The sequence below is a fragment of the Hirundo rustica genome, chromosome 3, assembly GCF_015227805.2.
Source record: "Hirundo rustica isolate bHirRus1 chromosome 3, bHirRus1.pri.v3, whole genome shotgun sequence".
Lineage (NCBI taxonomy): Eukaryota > Metazoa > Chordata > Aves > Passeriformes > Hirundinidae > Hirundo > Hirundo rustica.
The window spans coordinates 41,107,279-41,121,524 of record NC_053452.1 but is presented as its reverse complement, the minus strand read 5'-3'; the positions used below and the strand labels follow the sequence as shown (position 1 = coordinate 41,121,524).

The 14,246-nt window shown below is 39.4% G+C and overlaps 1 pseudogene; it reads right to left on the bottom strand.

The window, feature by feature from the left end:
- Window positions 1–8,652: 8,652 nt before the first annotated feature.
- Window positions 8,653–14,246, bottom strand: part of LOC120750014 (centromere protein J-like) — a 28,176-nt pseudogene continuing 22,582 nt past the window's right edge.

Genomic DNA, 14,246 nt, shown 5'->3' with positions numbered 1-14,246 from the left:
ACTGGTAATGACACCATTCAGATTCTCTGTGTGAGGCAGACAGCACCAAAGGAATTGCAGACAAATGCTCTTCATGCCCAAAATTAGTGCTGCCTCTGGAAATAAACTACATATAGTTAGCTAAGTTGTTGCCTTCCATGGAGATAACACTTGAAACTACTTCCCCTCAGTTACTAACCACAACAGGAGGATGAGAAACCACACAGTGTGACAACAATAACACAATTTATGTGACAAAAATCCCCAAATTGTTAGGTCTTTTAGCAACAAACTTCATGCTACTTTACTGTCTTTCTTATATTTCTTGTTCCCAACCATCTGGACTCCCCTTCAGATTTCACTTGTGTTGATTCTTGGCTTTCCACATGATGAGCTTTTCTCTAGGTCTCATGTAATAAAGTAAAATTCATTATATTCTGCAGAAAAGAAGGTGACAGGTGGGCTCCCTCACAGGTGCAGCTTTCTCTTGTACCTTTGCCCTGTCAGCTCAAAGGCATGCTGTTGATCTCTCTGTTGGAAATACAAATGGCAAGACTATTGTGGCTGAGGAATCCTGATAGGCTCCTATTTGCCCAGCATGCACAGATGGATATTCTAGGCTGCTGCTGATTTTCATCCTACACTGTTTCCATCTCATAGAGAAACACAGTGTCATGTTTCATTGCATCCCTGAATTCTCCTCTGATTCTCTTTTACAAAGTGATGTTCAATGGCAAGTGAAGCAAAGAGGATTTCTGAGGTCAACGTCATGGTGAAAAACTCTTCTGTGTGAATGTAATAACTTTTTATTTGTAACAACCCAACACCGAAGTCAGGATCCTGCTAGATGGGATGCTCTACAACATCAGAAGAAAAAGATGACCCCTACCTAGTATGATACACTGTGGTTTTGTGGGTTTTTTTGTTTGTTGGTGGTTTTGTTTGTTTGTTTGTTTTTTTGGTTTTTGTTTGTTTGTTTTAATGTAGTGTCTCTTTTTACTGCTGTACCGAGCCTGGCTGGGATGGAGTTAATTTTCTTTGTAGCAGTCCATATGGTGCTGTGTTTCAGATTTTTACAACTAAAACAGTGTTGATAACACACCAGTGTTTTGGCTATTGCTGAGTAGTGTTCGCAGAACATCCAGGCTTCCTTTTTTCCCCCACTCTTCCCCCTCAGTGAGTAGGTTTCAGGTGCCCAAGAAATTGGGACGTGGCAAAACCACAGTGATGAAAGGGATATCCCATGCCACATGAAGCCATGCTCAGTGATAAAGGTTTGGGGCAAAGGAGTGGGAAAAATATGTCCTGACCTTGTTGAGGACCTCAGTATCACTGACACTGAATCAACACAGGAGTTAGGACATTGTGGCTTGTGGTTTGAGGAGCTGGTTTTCCCTCTTGACTTTTCACAGGACTTTATGTAGTCATTTCCTGAATGACAACACTTCCATTGCCCTGGGACCACGAAGAAAAATTCTGTTACCTTGGGAATGAAAGCCACAGTTACAGGCAGCAATACAATGAACATGATTTTGCCTGGGACAGGATGAATATAAAGATGCCCATTAGTCTTGGACATGACTTAAATGAAAATTGCCACTTGCATGGCTATGCATGGACAATACACAGTTATAAAACGTATATGGTTTCATTTATTTTAAAGGCTGTAGGGATTTTGCTGCATAGTATAAATTAAAAAAAAAAAATAGGTGGAAGTTCAGCTAGGAACAAATATTCACTGAAATGTAAGAAAAAAAATGATAGTTGAGGTTGCTGTGGCATGAGGCATCAGTACTTTCATGGCCAAGAAAGACTCCACAAGCCTTGCTTCATTCTAGCAGGCAGCAAATAGCACAGGTCTGTCTGTGCTGAGGGCTTGACCAGCAGCAGGGTGCAGGCTCACCCCGTTTCACTGCAGGTCTCACTACCAGACATGCTCGTACCTCGCCCCCAACAACAGTGTTCATTTTGCAGTGAAACAATGGCTTTTAACAGTCTGGCTCTGAGGTTTTCCAGAGCAGGTGTAGCAGTCTCAATGGATGCTAGCTTTGGGATTTGAAGTGCTAGCCTGACTAATCTCTCCCCAGTCACGTTCCTGAAACCTTCAAGAGCTCTAAGTCAGGCAGTGGGTAATAAGCCTGTTGATACTTGTCTCCTGAATGCTCTGTGTTCCATGGTGTCACAGAGGATGGCATCCTGCTCTCCTCATGGGGAAGGCCAGGTTGTATGGGGCATTGAGCAACTTGGGCTAGCGGGAGGTGTCCCTGCCCATGGCAGAGGAGTCAGAACTAGATGGTCTTTAAGGTTCCTTCCAGCCTAAAATATTCTGGTTCTGTGATTCTAAGGTCTCTGGTTCTGGGTGCTGGTTGGCTGCAGCAGTACGTGAGTGTTAAATTCGAGCACAGTCAGAGACCACTGTGGTTGTCTTTGCATTATGGAAGAATGTCTGCAAACTCACAGGTGGGTTTACAAGATATTAAGGAATGGACCGAACATAGAACCTACTGGGAATGAAGGCTGGTGAGGAGATGAGGGTTCATCTGGATGCACATTTATACATAGTATATCTTCATTCATTTAGACCAATGCCTAATCCTAGAGTTACTCCTTCATAATTGCACTTCCAGAGCTTCTGCTTATATGTGATATGGCTGTCTCAAAAGTGGATAGGTGTTCTTTGTTAGTTAAAGTGGTTTGTTTTTAAATAAATTAAATAATTCTCTGGGAAATTGAAGCAGATGTTTGTTATATCTAGGTTTGGTAAGCCAATTTCCTGTAAACTGGTATTCCCTGAATGTCAAAGTTTAATTTCATTCCCTGAATACCAGAGCTATGAAAGAAGTTCATTAATACAAGCTGATATGAACAAACCACCAAAGACAGCTTCATTGTTCAGACATTATTAACAGCTTAACATATGATTACCTAGTGGAGACTGTGATGACACGGTTTACCACACACTGGCTGTATCTCCAATAGCAGAAACACTGCTAATAACAGTGTTGCTCTGCCAAGCAGAGCAAAAGAGATAAGGCTATCCACAGTCTGAAGGGTGACTCATACAATTTTTTACCATGGCTGTGTCCAACTACATAATTTTTTTCTGAATTTGATGATCTTTGCCCCAGGATTTGAACCAGCTACTGTAAATCTTGTTTAGTTTGGTATGGTCGAGGTTTTTTTACGTGTTTGTCTTTTTTTGGTTTTCTGGTTGGTTGGTTGGTTGGTTGATTGTTGTTTGCTTGTTGTTTGCTACAATTTTTTTTCTTAGCATGTGACGTAGCATTGTTTAGTAAGCAGACAAAGCAAAGAATTCCCAGGAAAGAAAGTGGAAGCAAAGATAACCCTAATTTTCTGAGATCACCACATTAGGTTTGTGTGCAAGCTCAGCAGCAAAGCCCCAGATTTCTGGGGCTGAAAAGGACACCTGACTGCAACAGACACAGCAAGGCTACTTTCCCCTTCATGGTATTTTATGTAAGTCCTATTACATCACAACCATACTTCAGTAACTGCTTACCGTATTTATCTCCTGTTCCCTATAAACCCCTCACTCAAGGAAACCTCTCACTAAGGATAATTCAACTTCAGTCTGTCTCTTATCTGTAAGGGGATTCTCAGAAATAATTCCAGTGCAGTTTAGACCTTGCTGCCTCCCTTCCACACCACTTTAAACCTGAGATGGAAGGTTACTGCAGGTCTAATTGTAGAACATCGCGAAATATACTCATATACCTATTACTATTGGAATATAGAATTACATGGTACTTTGCAATATGGAAAGTCATTGTTTACAGAAGTTCAAATTTTGGCCAGTCTCAGCCATTTATGTTGACTAAAGTCTCTTTTCAATAGGAGATTTTCTCCTCATACCCTAGACCAAAGCTTGCTTCAAATCCCTTATTTTTTTAGGCAACAATTCCTTCACTCCAGAATGTAAGGTGGTCCAGGACTATTTTTAACCCACACACTACAGAGGAAAGAATTCACAGGGAAGAAAGTCCTGTGGTAGAGTAATCATGTGCTTCTAACCTCACCATCCTGCTTCCCAGCCTTCCTGAAAAACTTCTTGGACATTTCTCTATGCATTGGACAGCTATGACACGGGTACATCACAGGAGGGAGCCACAAACATTAGAGTGGAGAGACAAACATGTTTTCTCTTCCTGGGAGATTTTTAATTTTTTTATTTTTTTCACATTCAAATAAAGTGTCAAGAATCCTGAACTATTCTGTGACTTGTGAAACTTTTGAATTATGTTAATTTACATTTTAACAAGGGTAAAGCATTTCATTTAACATTTGGGCTTTTAGTTTTAAAGCTAAATTGGCATTTTAAAAAAAGTCTTTCAGAACCATTATCTCTTAAAAAATGAAAAGAGAATACTCTGACATTTTCAAAACAAGAAAATTAAAATTAAAACTAAAAGCTATGAAAAGATTACATTTGTTCTCTAGAGAAAAAAAAAGTTTTCCATTTCAATAAATGGAATTTTTTCTACAGAAAAGTGGAAAGTCCCCAACTCAACTGCACATTGCTCAAGGCAGTACTTCCAGGTGATTTTCCCCGGTGTTTCTGTAGTTGTTTGGAAGGCAGTGGTTACTCATTCTGGAGGCTAAAACTCAACCTGAAAAGATAAAACAAGTTTGTAGTGGCATCACTACAATAACAGGATATGAAAGGGTCTTGTCTAGCATACAGAACATTCACTTTGCGTTTTTTTGCTTGCTACTTTCTGAGAGAAGGCAAGGGTTGGTGTGTTAATGTTTTGTCAGAAAGGTCCTCAGCTCAAATACTCCTCTGTGAAGCAACTCACACTCTTCCCCAAACATGGGGTCTAATCCTCAGGGACAATTATATTGTAGGGTTTCACCACTGTAGGTTTCCAGAAAAATTAACTGAGAGAAACAGTAACACTTTCAAATCTACAGATCCATTGGCATTTTTCCTCTATGCCACCAGCCAGCTGGATAGGTCTTTAGTTTGAGTCTTGTGAACTAGCTGGGTAGGGAGGAGCACATTTCATGAACTGTCTATAAGAGAATTGCTCTGTGCAATGTAACTCAAAATGCATTTCTTAAAAAAATAGATGGGGTCCATCACTCACTTCCATTATATACAGTGGGAAATGACATCTCATTCAGAATCCATGTATATTTCTATGGAACAATATTTCCTTGAGAGGGAAGTGATGAGAAAGAAGGTGTCTTGCTCCTCAGGAACTGGAGAGAAGCTCATTGGTGGAATAGCAGATTAGCAGTGAGTTAAATCAGCAAATGTCAGAGGAGGAAAAGAGCATTGGAATCAATGGGCATTTTCCTACTGTCTACTGTTGGTTTTGCATTGGGCTTTGTGATTTTAAGCAAGAGAGTTTGCTCAGAGCAGGGCAATATACTGAGTTAGTATAATGTGCCAGTAATGCAGCAGTGCAAAGAAAGTCACCTTAAAGATGGAAGTGAAGGCAGATGACTACGATACAAGAGATGTGTTGAAGATGTTGGAGTTTCATCTCCATGAGAATGTTCATGACAAATTCAAGCCCTGGTTTTTAGAGCTCAGATAAAATCCAGATTTGTGTTTAGGGTGTTCCACGGATGACACTGTGAGAAGAAAACTTTTTCACAGTATTGCTGACCTGCTGAACTACAAGCAGATTGACACTTTCAGGACGAACTAAGTGGCTGGGATGAAGGCTGGCAGAAGGCGTGTGCCCTGGAGCACAGCTGGTGAGAGTGCCTGGCTTGCTCACTTATGAAAAAGTGGTGAAATGTACTTCTGCTTCTTCTCCACAACCTGCCCTGAAGGCTGCAGGAGGATCAATTCCTAAGGTGGCTGTCCTAACTAAGAAAACTGCCAGGGCACTTCCAAGAAAAACACAGACTTCCCAGATGCAAGAAAAAAATAGCATGCCAAAAATACCCTTCTGAGCAAATGGTGAAGTTAAAATAAACAAATCCCAGGAGGCTGGGCATTCTCCACACAAGTCTGCCCAACTCACTTGCTGGTTACCTACACCTGACTTCTGCAACTCTGAGCTAACCACACACATATTTCCTCTGATAAAGACCAGAGGCCCACACCCCTGGCTGTCTGAACAGAACTAACTCTGTTCAAAGGCATATTCTAAATGTGAAAAAAAATTAAGGCCAAATACTGGCTGTAGCATGTTTTTGCTAAAGCCAGGAAAACCTGAGAAAAGACGAAAGTACTAATTCCCAAATGTGTTCCATCTCCCTGAAGCATTCATAAAAATTTCATTGTAAATCCTCCAGGACAAAAAACATCGAGAAGTAGCAATGCATGTTGGTACAGTTTAAGCACAATATGCAGTCACACTTAATTTGGATTATTTTGGGGTTGTTTTTGTTCCTACAGCTGTGAACTGTAAATGGTAGAGTCATGCTTCTGGTTAACTGAGGCGAGTGGAAGGTGGAAGGGAGAGCGCATGAGAATCAGCCTGTGAAAAACAAAGTCAGATGTGTCAGAACTCATCTGTGAAGGACTCTCAATTACAACATACCTGACAGAGACTGTCATTCATGTGGGTGAATTTTCTGCCTTCTTTTTCCCCCAAACCTAATGTGTGTCCTTTATGTCAAAAATTCATTTACTATAAAATATCACCTGAAAAAATGTGTCTTGGTAAAACAACAGTTGGACACAGGCTGGCAAAAATGCTACAAAATCTTCAGTAGGGTCACCCTTGTGCACAGCTCTCGAGACTGCCTTGCACATACTCCCCATGCATCACACATTGTGCAGGAGTGTGGGACAAATTATTCCAAAGTAAAAATGTTTCCTGCAAGTCGAGTCAAGAGTGCTTAATGAAGCAAGGAACAGGCAATGTGATAACAAAATCGTTCCTTATTTAGTTTACAATTAAGAGGGATTACTTATCCACAGGATTCTGTGATTCAGTGATAAGTAGTTGGATAGTAAACAGTGATTTAAGGCTAAAAGCTATGAGCAAAGCCTGTTTTCTGATTACTACAGAAACAAAAAGAACATCAACATTTCAACTGGAGAACAGAGACCTTTTGTTAGAGGAATTCTTGTGAATAAAAACAATGGTCCTTTATTAAACATTGGTATCAGATCTAGTTTCTCAGCCAAACTGAAAACACTAGCCACATTCACTTTTTTATGATGTTTAATTGAGAAAAAATCAACATAGATGTGTTTTGGTCAGCATAAGGTAGCACGAACTGAAATTCTTAGTGAAACACATGGAAAAGAATGATGCCTTGATTTTAATTTAGTCAGAGATTTATTTTACAAAACAAATAAAATATATTAACTATTTCAGTAGTTGAATGTTATGAAGTGTTATGAAGCAGTTAAGGGAAAACAATACTATTTTATCATTACACCAGCTGATATCAAACTGCTTACAGCTTCATAATTAAATCAATAAAGTGAAGTATGTGTATGATCAATATCAGCAATGCTTCTTGCTCTTTCCTGAAAGATGCTCTGCAATTTGAGTGGTGATTTGTTGACTGTGTGAGCCCCTGGAAACAGAAGAGATGAGGCAGCAATTTCGTAATGTTCCAATTTCTGCACTTACATGTGAGAAAAGGCTAAAGCAGCATGCTATGAGAGTGTATTTGTTGCTACAGGAATTTGAAGGGCATAAGGAGATAATTTTGTATCTCAGTCAGTGGGCAGGTAATGAGCTGAGCTCTACAAGAGAAGAGTTTCAGTGATTTGGAAAAATTCACCTCACTGGAAGTGTTGAAGGGCAGGTTGGATGGGGCTTTGAGCAACCTGGTCTAGCAGAAGGTGTTCTGCCCATGGCAGGGGAGTTGGGACTAGATGACCTTCAAGGTCCTTTCCAACCCAAACTATTCTGTGGCTTTCTGACGGGCAGTCTATGGGGACTGCAGCTGAAAGCAACCGTATTAAATAAATTATTAATACCTCTAAGTATCAAGTGCCATCCAAGGAACCTTACAGATGGAAAGATTCACTGACCAGAAATATTTTTGCATTACTGTAAGAATAAAAGCAATAGTGGGAAAGGTTATTTCAAAGACAAAGCAACAGAGAGGAAGGACTTCTGAAGGAGGAAAATCCAGAAGATCTAGATCTTTGATCCAGAATAATCACTAGGATGGAATAAACATAACATTTTATTTTCAAATTCATGAGGCAGACGTTTTAGATTATGATCATATAATTTTTGAATAACTTTGGTTGGAAGGGACGTCCAGATCTGTGACTGTTCTCTCCATTCCTGCGCAGTTTTTGGTCTAATGTCCAGCTCGTTATAAGCCGTGATACATGCTGGGAAATTCCGCTCCAAAGAATCCAAACAAACTGGAAACATTTATCACTTCCACACGTTTTTTGATTATTAACTCAGGAAATAAAACCCCTATGCAGATTTATTTTAGTCAGCGTAAGGCAGCACAGAACTATATATTTGGGATTCTTATAATATATTTCTTAATTGTAGACATTTTCACAACAAATTTCAGAAAAACTAGGGAAAGTGTTATCAGTACCATGAAACACTTTGGTGAGAAGTACTGTAGGTATTTGTTTTAATGTTGAATACACTAAAAGGGTGTGACTGCATCTCCTTCAGCCTCGCTCAAGAGTAATTTCATTCAGGTAACATTATTCCAATCTAAACACCTGTTGCTGAGCCAAAGTAATATCAGCCCTACCTATCCATCCATTAATTTTCTTAAGTTAAATCTTCCTAACAGTTCTGACCTGCCAAGAAAACGCTTTGAACTACATACACCAGTGCAGTCTTCTGCAGGAAGAAATAACTTCTTATCTAGGATGAGATAACCCTCCTCATCTTTGATTTGGGCTCGTCCAGTGGAGCACATTTTTTCCTGTCTGCCACTGCAGAACACAGTTTTCATGGTGCCATCCGGGCACTCTCTCCTCCTGAACTGCACAGTGTGAATCTCCCTTTGGCCATCACTCAATACTACCAGTTTATCTCCATTCCTGAATGAAGTGATGAGAAAACACTGTCTTTTATTAACCTGTCTCACAGAGCTATCATAATGCAATGAAACTGGAAAATAATGTCAAGCAGAAAACCTCAGGATTTACATAGGATGACATTAGAGATCTGGTCTCACAAAAAGACTTCAACACATAGTATAATAGCTAATGGATGGTGGGATACAAATTTTACATTCATGCAGGGATCTCAAGGCATTTTGCAGGCAGAAAATCCATTTTACAACAAGACCCTTTCTCTTCTCCAGAAGAGACATGTAAAAGAGCCCTGATGCTGTTTTTCTCATCTTGCACAGAGAAATAGAGAGACAATACAGATACACAGAATATGACCAGAAAGAGACCCACAAGGACTCTCAAGTACAACTCTTAAGTGAAGAACCCTTTCAGGGATCAAACTACACAACCTTGGTGTTATTATTAACACCATGTTCTAACCAACTGAGATAATCTCAGTCCTTGTCCAATATTAGAGGGGGAGCCAAACACCTGGGAATAGAGCTCAGGAGACCTCATCTTGAGTCCTTTAGTACCCACATTGCTAGCACTGACAACTGGTGATCTCCCAGCTGCTCTGGCCAGTGTAAAGTTACATGGAACTAAATGAGGAATATTTCACAGTCGTTTCGCCAGTGGCAAATTGCCAGTAATCATTGAAGTTGGGATTGAATTTTCACTGCCACATTCTTGCAAAACCCTTGTTATCTTACAAAACCTTTTACCCTTCATCTGGAAATTTCCCAGCTATGAACTGCTGTTCTAAATGTCAGTGTTGCTGTACCTGTGTCCAAAGTATGATCCCTATTATTTACACAGGACTTACTTTTCTACTTTTACTACTGTGCCATCTAGGGAAACAGTTTCCTGCAGTCCGTCACTGTAGAGGCATTTAATTTTGTGATCTGGGAACACAATTTCTTGAGTGCTATTGGGATAATATTTTTCTGTAGAAAAGAAGACTTAAGAAGTCTGTCTAGTGTTCTTTCAGGTTGCCTTACACAAAGCTAGGTCAGGATTTTTTCTTTTTTTTTTTTTTTTTGACTTTGACTTTGTAGTGAGGATGTAAATTATATGTACAATACTAGTAAAAGAAATTAAAGAATCACATAATCAAATAATCAGAATTGGAAGAGCTACATTTACATTCCATTATTATGTTTGCTTTGTAGGAGGAAACTGAGAAGTGAAGTGATGGAATATACTGAAATTGACATGCAAAGACCATGTGAAATGGCAAGAAAATACCCAATCTGCTAGAGAATTCAGACCACACTGTCATAATAGAAATAAATCTGCACATACAGTTCACATTATGAGCTTTTGCATACCTATCTGATTATTTGGGAACTGCAGCACCTCCAGGCCATCTGGATAAGCAGTGTGAGTTGCCTGTGCATCTGCATAATAATAATTCTGGAAGGAGAATGAGATGATAGCAGCATGTTCACAATATTTGCATAAGCAGATTCAAACATCACAATGTGCTCAAAAGTAAGCCATCTTTAAAAAGTCATTTCAAGGTCATTTTCTGCATCTGCTATCCATAAAAGTAGCTATGTTTACATTGCTGTTCTTTCCTCTCATTCACCCTCACGATTGTGTCCAGGTGATGCTACTTTCACCTCTGTAGTGTGCAGGAGAACAGTGTGCACGTGCAAGTCATCCTCCCACTTCTATGCTTTGGCTCTCATCCATGAACTATTAATTTAAAATAATCCCAGTGCTGCCACGCATTATTGTTAACTATTTATACTTACAAATCCTGCCATGGAAGAAACCTCTGTGCTACCTGCTCTACAAATGTATAAAAACCACTCCTTGCTTCAGATGCCTGCCCATGCCCCTTGCCTTTGTTCAGTCTCCTACTTGGCCAGCTACTCCTCTGTTCCTTCTTTGTTACCTTCACACCTTTCCACTCCTGCCTTTGTAGATAAAGCAGTTTCACTTCTCAGGGTTATTAATCCAACACTCTTCCTCATCAGTTTCTCTCAGAACTGATAGATCAAGATAAATTATAGAACCTTGCTGGAAAATCAGTTAACCATTTTATTTTCCTTAAAGAAAACAAAAAGTTACCCACCACCCTCTGATCCAGCATGATCTTCTTTACATCTCTATTGGAAAATCTAATTGTTGTCATCCTTTTATCAGCCCTAATCTCCTTTTCAGTACCAATGTGGAAAGCGAGGATTCGGTGTCCATCAGAAAGCACCTCTTCTACCTTAAAACACACAGAGCATCCAATGGAGATGAAGTCAAAAGAAAGGAGCAGCACTGCACTGCCTTCCAGTTAAATTGGATCTTGAAGGAAGTCATGATACATCTTTGTATTTCAAAAGTTATCTCTGCAGAACAAAGATTATTTTTGCCTCATTTGTGTAAGAGAAACCAAAAGAAATTTTGTTTTCTCATGATGAACTTGTAGCACATGTTCCAAGTTCTCACCCCACCACTTTGTTTTAAGGTTAAGCAAAAGAAGGTGCACAGACCTGTGGCAATAGGGAAGACAGTCAAGTTTCTTCTTGACCAACTTTAGTGAATTATTGACCAGATTAATTTCATATATGCTTGTACATCTTCCACGCAGTCACTTGAGAGATGCCTGGTTCTGGAATGTGTGAACCCAAATGGTTGAGCTTGATGTATTAACACAGATTGCTGACATGGTAGGTAAAGAACCATTTTTTTCCAAGTAACCTCCAGTACTACAGAATTAATTTTGGCTGCATGCACGGACCTAAAAATTTGCTTGAGACTTCTTATTGACATATTGACAATATTGACAATAATGCCATTAATATGCCCTTCTACAAAGAGGCACTCATCAGAGATTACTTCATACCCAGCATAGCCTGGCTTGTTTTTCCTGGTGTTACTGTAGCAGTTGCTCCTGTTCAGGATAAATCAAATCCCATAGTATAATTCTTTTGGTGAAGTTTGAAGAGGAAGGCAACCAGAAGATGCGCTACAGCTTTGTCATATTGTTCCAATATTATCAGAATTTTCATGAAAAAGGGAACAACTCCCAGCCAAAAAAAAAAAAAAAAAAAAAACCAAAAAAACCCAAAAAAACCCAAAAAAACCAACAACACTATTTCCTCTTAACTTTCCATCATGACACTATTTTTTCCTGCACTTCTTTCCCATGCTTCCTCCTTGCTTGATTTTCTAACATTGATTTTCTAATATTGACTTTGGGGGCTATATTATGAAAATCTCAATGTCTGTGCTCTATAAACAGAATTGGTTTAAAATACATAGTTTAACTTAAAACAGCTGTGGAAAAATTATTTACTTTCACACACAGGGGAAAGATTCTCTTCTTTCTGGTATTGCCTTGTATTTGCAATGAATTTTCATATTTTATTTGTAACTAGAAATGTTGCACATTAATTCCAGATCTCTTGCATTTGCAAAGCAAAAGATAGAAAAACGGAAGTCCAAAAATGAGGTGATAAAAGTGCATTCTGGCAAAATTATGCTGTACAAAACGGAGAGAATGGACACAGGAACAGAGAGCAGAATTATCTCTTCATATTGGATTACAAATTTACTAAGAATGGTACTTGTATTAGCTAGAGTCACTCCTCCAAAACAAATTACATGGCTCTTAGCTGTTAGCCACAATGTAACTAAGGGCTATTCCGGATGCTATAATTCCCATTTACCATTACCATAAATGCTCTTTGCAGTCTGGCAGTGTAAAAGAAGCCTTAAGTCAAGTGACATCTGGCACACAGCATCCAGGGCAGTTATGAGCTAATGTTAATTACAGTTTGAAGATGTGGTGAATTTTGAATTATGGGATCTGAAGGAATAGGGAGAACTGCTCCCCACAGGGCAATGATATGCTTCAGTAAATAACTATAAACACCATGCTCAAAGTTGCCAGATCTGTCTCTAAAGCTGTCTACTGCACAGCATAGGAAGTGGGAACAGAATACTTTATTTTTCTTAGTATGTTTTATTTCTTCTCATAGATGGAAAGGACACAGTTGCTGCTCATGTAAGAACCAGAATTTTAAGTAGCTCAAACCTTTGCTTCAACATCCAGAAAAACAGGAGGACTGTCGGTAGATACTTTGTTGTCACGTGCAGTTATGCCATTCTCTTGTGTGTGGTCACAAAAGACACTTTATTCTGAGCTCGTAGCAACATTTCTGTCTTTTTAAGAGCTGCTTCTTCCTGAGACAAAATTAAAATGTTAACCAACAACATAAATTTATTAATGTTCAACAGTTGTGCAGAAATGCATTGATAAAGAAATCTAGCCTATAATTTGAAAGCCATTGCAATGTTGTTTTAAAGACCGCACTTATATAATGAGTAAAGGCAAAAAATAAAGCCAGGAAAGTATCACTGGCAATGGATGGGAGTTAGCATGCTGTTCATGAATACAAAGACCACAGACTCACTGTAACTCTATTTCATAGAATTGCATGGTGAAATAACTGTTTTTCCATTGTTTTTGCAGGGTGCAAATCTGTAAGTGTCATTCCTGTGGTTATGTGAGAGGAATGTGACTTCTGAGCTATATGAAATGGGCAAAGGTGTCCCTGTAAGGAAAATCAAAGAAAAAAAGATGTCACTGAAAGCACATGAAAATTGCTGAATAACGTTTCAATACTTATCTCAGGCTTTTTAGAGACGCCAGCTCTCAGAGTCTTGCAGAACATTTCTTCTTACACTGGTAAGGTCTGCTAAGGACTTGTCCATCCTCCCAAAGGTGCTTTGTCCTGGACCAAAATGAAATGCAGTCCACATCCCTTCTCCCACCTCTTGAAGCTCTGGGATAACAAACTCAGTGAGTAAGTAGGTGGCAGCATATTTCTAAATAATAATGCTTCTAAGAATCATAGATGTGTTTTAGTGACTCACATTCTCTATGAGTCAGGAGTTGGGGACCAGTTTCTCCAAGTCATTTGCAGACCACTTTAAGCAGGCAGGAGGTTTCCACAGATCTTACCTTTTACACAGGAAGATGAGCTGGGCTCCTTAAAACAGCCATTCAGATGTAAGCTCCAGGTGATTTCCTACCATTATATCTTCCTCCAGCAGACGAGGGTTGTGCACAACCTGAAGAAAAATGGAGAGGCCCTGGCTTACAGTCGTGCTTCACTTCAATATGGGATCTATCAGTGATATGACAAGAGCATGCCCTACACTTCTCCTTCCTACGAGTTTAGCTGTCTGTGTGTGGATATTGTACAGTGGTCTAAGATGGTTCAGACTGTTGCAGAGAAAGAAGGGAGGATGGAAGAGCTGGAAGAAGCCTCAGACA